The sequence below is a fragment of the Suncus etruscus genome, chromosome 3, assembly GCF_024139225.1.
Source record: "Suncus etruscus isolate mSunEtr1 chromosome 3, mSunEtr1.pri.cur, whole genome shotgun sequence".
NCBI classification, from domain to species: domain Eukaryota; kingdom Metazoa; phylum Chordata; class Mammalia; order Eulipotyphla; family Soricidae; genus Suncus; species Suncus etruscus.
Genome location: NC_064850.1, coordinates 7,195,979 through 7,202,133, shown reverse-complemented (window position 1 = coordinate 7,202,133; position 6,155 = coordinate 7,195,979). Strand labels below are relative to the sequence as shown.

Sequence of the window (6,155 nt, the reverse complement as noted above, 5' to 3'; positions counted from 1 at the left end):
TAAAGCCCTATGGGTTTGGATGACCCAAATTCAGAAGTCACATAAATGTTATTCCTGCAACAATCCATTATTCCTACAAAAGTTAGTCCAATATTCTATTTTACCAAGGAGGAAACTGTACTCTTGATGTTAGGATAGCGTGTTTCTAGATGAAAAGAAATGTACTACTATTGCAATTTGGGGGGGGGGACACACCCAGTAAATCTCAGGGGTTACTCCTGGCTATACACTCAGAAATCACGTCTGGCTCAGGGGACTATATGGGATGCTGGGAATCAAACCCAGGTCTGTCCTGGGTCAGCTGCATTCAAGGCAAACATCCTACAGCTGAGCTATCACTCCAGCCCCTATTATTGAAATTTTTTGTAAAACATCTGTCATGTATTCAGAGGACTTGAATAGTTTAAGTAAAACTTAGTGATAATATTAAAACTCAATCAACAATAATTTTGGAGATATGTTGGTTTTAATTCTACACAAGGAATTTCTTATACTACTTAAAGCTGAGACAATGGTGGTTTTTTTAATCTACAAGAAATGCCAGTTTATACATCATCAGCCTCTCTATCACCCACCACCAGGAAAAAAAAAAAACCCTCACCATAATTAGTTTACTATTTTTTTTGAGCATGCTACCTGAGTATTTCTCAGATAAATAATAGATATTTACTGGTTTTGGAGAGTAGAGTAATCTTAATTTTCACGAGCATAATATTTTAAAATTTAATTTTAATAAAATTATTCTACCATCATTGCTGACAAAATTGCCAACAATAGAATTTCAGTCATATAATATTCGCACTCCAGATCTAACATCAGTGTCAGCATTCCTAACCAATGTCCTAGTCACATTCCCCCAGTTCTCTAGCCTGAATTTTAGCTACTCGGATGATTTTTATGGGGAAATAACACCTTGTTGTAATTTCACAATGACATAATTTAAAAATAAAACTATTACTAATTAAAGTAATTTAGTAAGGCATAAATGTTTTAAATAAAATGTGTTTATTTTATGGTAAAGTTATTCTTGCATGTATCCTTTTTTTACTCCGGGAGTTTAAAGAAACGTGTATGTATGTATGTATATGTATATATACATACATACATACACATATATATGACATACTACATGAAAATAGATCCAGTGAACAAGGAACATAATTGGAAAGGAAGAAATAGAATGATAGAAAAATAGATAAATGACTCAATGACTTCTTGAGTAATTCCTTGACCTAGTAAAGTTAAATTTCTCTAGGCTTTCCTAGTCCATTGTCTCTTGACAACTCACACACAACAATTTACCCTTTAGTATCCCACTCCTAAAAATCATGTGTGGACTGTTTGAATCAGGGGATGATGGGGGAAAACTTCATGGGGCTATATGATTTATCTTTTCATGTTTTACATTCTTTCTGCAAGAACTCTCATTTATACATTGGTATTATTAGTTCCTTATGCTTCTCAAACACTGAACCCCATCATAGGACCTATGCTAATGGATATATAAATCAGAGCTGGAAAGGATCTCTGCTAAGCGCTCTGTCACTAGTGTGGTTATAAGTTCCTGCGTAGTTTTTATGGGAATCCATGAAGTCAGTTTCTCATACTCTAACCTAGCACACAACCAAGGAGTTGGTCTGGAGAGATAGCAGAGACTAGTGTCTTCAGACTTTTGTATGTCCCACAGGTATGACAGACATTTTCAGCAATGATTACATAAATTTGAATCCTAGACTAGCGTCAGCATCAATTCCATTACACACATTTATTTTATAATGCATTTGTCTTTTTTATTGCTGTTATTAAATGTCACCTATCTCATAGATAAATTACATGTGATTTGGTGAAACAGGTGAGAGTTCGGATTTATTTTGGAAGTATTCATATTTGGTTTGAATTATTCTAGAAAAAGAAGATTAAATATGAAAAAACCAGAAATAAGATTTTGATGCTCAAGTAACGCAATTTGAGCCTATTAGATATATTACATATTATATATGTGGGAAGCAGTCACTGAATAATTCTTTTTATTTCTTACCCAAATTAATTTTGTCATGTGGAGTTAGGAGGAACCAGAAATAGAATTGCTGAATATAAATATTATACATGTAAACATGAATATTATATTTCTCCATAATTTAAATTTTCAACAGCTATCTATTGCCTTCGGTATAAGCATTGAATTCTGAATGGGGCCTTTCATGCCTGTGCCTGTATTTACTTTTCTCTTTGTATTAGTTTTCTAGAATTCCAAACAGAGTAACAAGATGGAGACTTTAATAATGAACTTAAATTTTTTCATAATTCTGGAAGCTCAAAGTCCCATGATCACAGATCATTTCCTCTAGAGGTTTCTCTTTTTAGATTATAATAACTTTTTTCTCTCTGTGCTACAGATGTTATTTCTCCTCAATATATCTTTACTTAATTTCCTTTTCTGATATGAACACAAACAAAATTAGTTTGGGGCTGCCATATAAAACTTCCTCTAATCTTAGTTACTGTTTACAGATGCCAATTTCTAAGTTGCAACATTATGAGGTATTGATATCTAGGACATCCACATATGAAATATAACTTAACCTATAGAATCACATGTTAACTCCAGTTTCCCCCTATGCACTTATAAAACACTTGTACACAGACATTTTAGTTCTATAAAACTATTGTACTATGAAGAAATTACCTAATGTTTCCTTGCCTCTGGATTCTTTTGACATGTAATGATGTTAAAGTGTTCAATAAATTCTTTTTTATACACAATATAATTCCCTCTGTTCCTTCATAAAAAGAGTAGAAAATGAAATTCCAAATTTGTACAAGACTATCATAATTCTTTGATAAGCCTGTCTGTTCTTCCTTCTCTTGGGTAGGAGCTATCTGCTTCCCCAAGGCCTTTGCTGGAGCAGCTGAAATGTCTATCACACTATAAGCTGATACCTCTGGCAACTTATATAGAATTCATACAAGGTTCTGATATTTTGCATCAATCTATCAGAAACATTACTTGCTTTTGTTTTGAACAAAACTTTAATTCTTTTTTTTTTGTATTAAAAATATGGAACGCTTAACAAATTTGATTATTGTTCTTTTTTTGTTTTGTTTTGTTTTGTTTTTTGGGTTTTGGGTTTTTGGGCCACACCCGGCAGTGCTCAGGGGTTACTCCTGGCTGTCTGCTGAGAAATGGCCCCTGGCAGGCACTGGGGACCATATGGGACACCGGGATTCGAACCAACCACCTTAGGTCCTGGATTGGCTGCTTGCAAGGCAAACGCCGCTGTGCTATCTCTCCGGGCCCTGATTATCGTTCTTGTGCAGGGACCATACTAATCTCTGTATCTTTCCAACTTTAGTATATGTGCTGCCGAAGCGAGCACCAAAACTTTAATTCTTAAATATCTCTAATTTAAAAGTTTTAACTTTTATCCTTCAGCTTCATTTTCTTAGTTCTGCTATTTTTACTTTCCTTCTTAAGGAATCCAGAGTCTCTTTAACATATATTAACATATGTTGGTCCCAGAGGAGGTTATGAATTCTTCCTGAATATACTAGCACAGCTCTTTGCCCAGGAAAAAATAACAACATATTTGCAATAGTCTATTTTTATACTTTTTACTCTCTGAAATCTTAGTTTCTATTATCTTCCCCATTTCTTGGAATACTTCTATTCTTCTATAGTCACTTTAAGTTAAAGGCAGATGGTTGATAAATTTACTGATAAACTTACATATCATAATATATTCTTATACTTTCTTTAATACATTTTATATTGTTATATAATATTACAAAATTTCATAGATATAGCTATGTGTTTTTATATGTGTATAGGACTCACCACATCCCCCACAAAGATCTAATGCAATTCTATCCCTTCAAAACCAAGTTGAGTTTTCTGACAATATAAGGACTCAATATAATAAGAAAAAAAATGATACTTTTTGCCACTCAGCCAAGACATTCATCTCTAGAAGAGGTTCATTACATGAAAAACAACCACATACAATTGGGGATTTTGCCAAAATTCCAATGGATACAAAGAGAGAAAAGAGACAGATCAGAATGTCAAGAACTAATATTACTACTGACAAAAGGGAACTGTATGTTTTGAGAAGCAATCTTATTTAAAAATGTTGCAAAGTTATTTAAGTCTTATGAAAAAAATGGGTAAACTGGAATAATTCATTTATATATTTATTGTGTACACTGAGTGTGTCAGATAATGAAGAAGAAAATTTCCTGGCCTCAAGCCTTTTGGTGTAACGAATGAGGAGATAAAGAAACCATATAGTATGAGATGAATGTATACTAGACTAATGCTTCATAGAGAAAAGATTTTCAGGGGTCTCAAACTCAATTTATCTGGGGGCCGCAGGAGGCAAAGTTGGGGTGATCCTTGAGTGCAAAGTCAGTAGTAAGTCTTGAACATTGGGGGGTGTGCCCCAAACAACTAAAACAAAACAAAAAAAGATTTCTCTGGGGCAGGACCACAAAATGTTGTATGGAGGGCCATTTGCGGCCCTCGAGCCGCGAGTTTGAGACCCCTGCCTGGTCTAAGTGATGAGAATAAAAAGAAGTCAGAGATCACATTTCAGAGAAAATGGAACTTGAACAGCAGAACCACTAATGACAAATAGAGACTAAAGAAACAAGGGAAGAATACAAGGAAAGTTTGAGAATTGAGAAGAATATTTAGTTGAGCTGGAAAAACCATACTTTCTTATAATTTCAGTACAGGTTCAGTGGCAAGATAGATGAACATGGTTGGAACTGTTGGCCAGATCTTATTCTTAGTTGGGATTTTAATCTTAAGGCAAAATTGTAGGCAGAATATGATTGAGAGACATTAAAATGACCTAGACAAATATTGATGTTTCTTGGTAAGATAAAGGTAAATGGATTGATTTGAGAGATATATAGAAGGTAAAATTATGAATATATGCTAAAAATTAGAAAGTAAAAGTATTAAGAAAAAATGTTTCTGGTTCTAACTTAGAACCTAGGGGAAGAATAGTATCATTAATTTATAGGTTAAACTTGGAGGAAAGGAATTTGGTTCACATAGATAAAACCAGCACAAAGTGTGTAGAATGAGAACTGGTGAAGAAAATGATGCTGGAACATTGTATGACTGAAATTCAACTATCAACATATTTTAATACTTTATTTTATGGTGGTATAATAAAAATTCAAATAATATTAATGACATGAGAACAGACATTTCACAGGCAGTAAAGAAAGTCAATGAGAAAAATAAAATGCATACTAATACAGAGCAAAACATAAATGAAATAATAAAGAAAATGCAGTGGAGTTCTTTATCAAAGAAAAGTGTCTAATCTATGTTTCAATTAAAAGAAATACTTGAGGGTTGGAGAGATAGTACAGTGGTTATTAATGTAGCTTTCCTTGCTCATGTCCAACCTGGATTCAATCCCTGGTATCCCATACTGTCCTCTGATCACTTCCAGAAGTAATTCCTGAGTGCAGAGCCTGGAGTAACCACTGAGTATTACTAATATTACCCAAACAAAAATGTGTGTGTGTGTGTGTGTGTGTGTGTGTGTGAGAGAGAGAGAGAGAGAGAGAGAGAGAGAGAGAGAGAGAAAGGGGGGGAGAGAGAGAGGGAGAGAGGGGGAGAGAGAGACAGAGAGAGAGAGAGAGTGAATATTTGGACATGAGTGATCAGTGGAGGGGATCAAATTTTTGTAATAATCTTTCTATTTCACAGGTGAAATAGAATGCTGATTAGATTAGGAATTTATATTTTTTGCCCTTTCAAACAATGTTATGTCCTAATTTTGCAACTACTTTTCTAATTCTAAGTTGTTTCATGGACTTAATGATCTGATTACTTCAAAATAGAAAATTCCCTGGATTAAAATTGAGCCAAGTACTTTAATGCTTAAATAAACATTTTTCAAGTGAATACATTTATTTCTTAATATATATACACTACAAAATCAGCGCTTATACATATTTCTTATGTATGAATCTATAAATTGGCATATATGATTTATAAAATTTAAGAAATATAGAGATATTGACTCAAAGAGTAGAAGAATTTTGTTTTGTTTTGTTTTGTTTTGGTTCTTTTGAGCCACACCCGGTGACATTCAGGGGTTGCTCCTGGCTATGCCTTCAGAAATTGCTCCTGG

The 6,155-nt window shown here is 33.8% G+C and overlaps 1 non-coding gene across 1 annotated transcript; it reads right to left on the bottom strand.

Moving 5' to 3' along the window:
- Positions 1–3,273: 3,273 nt before the first annotated feature.
- On the bottom strand, positions 3,274–3,377 carry LOC126004903 (U6 spliceosomal RNA). The gene has a single exon (XR_007494124.1). It is a non-coding gene; the product is annotated as a U6 spliceosomal RNA (small nuclear RNA).
- Positions 3,378–6,155: the final 2,778 nt, after the last annotated feature.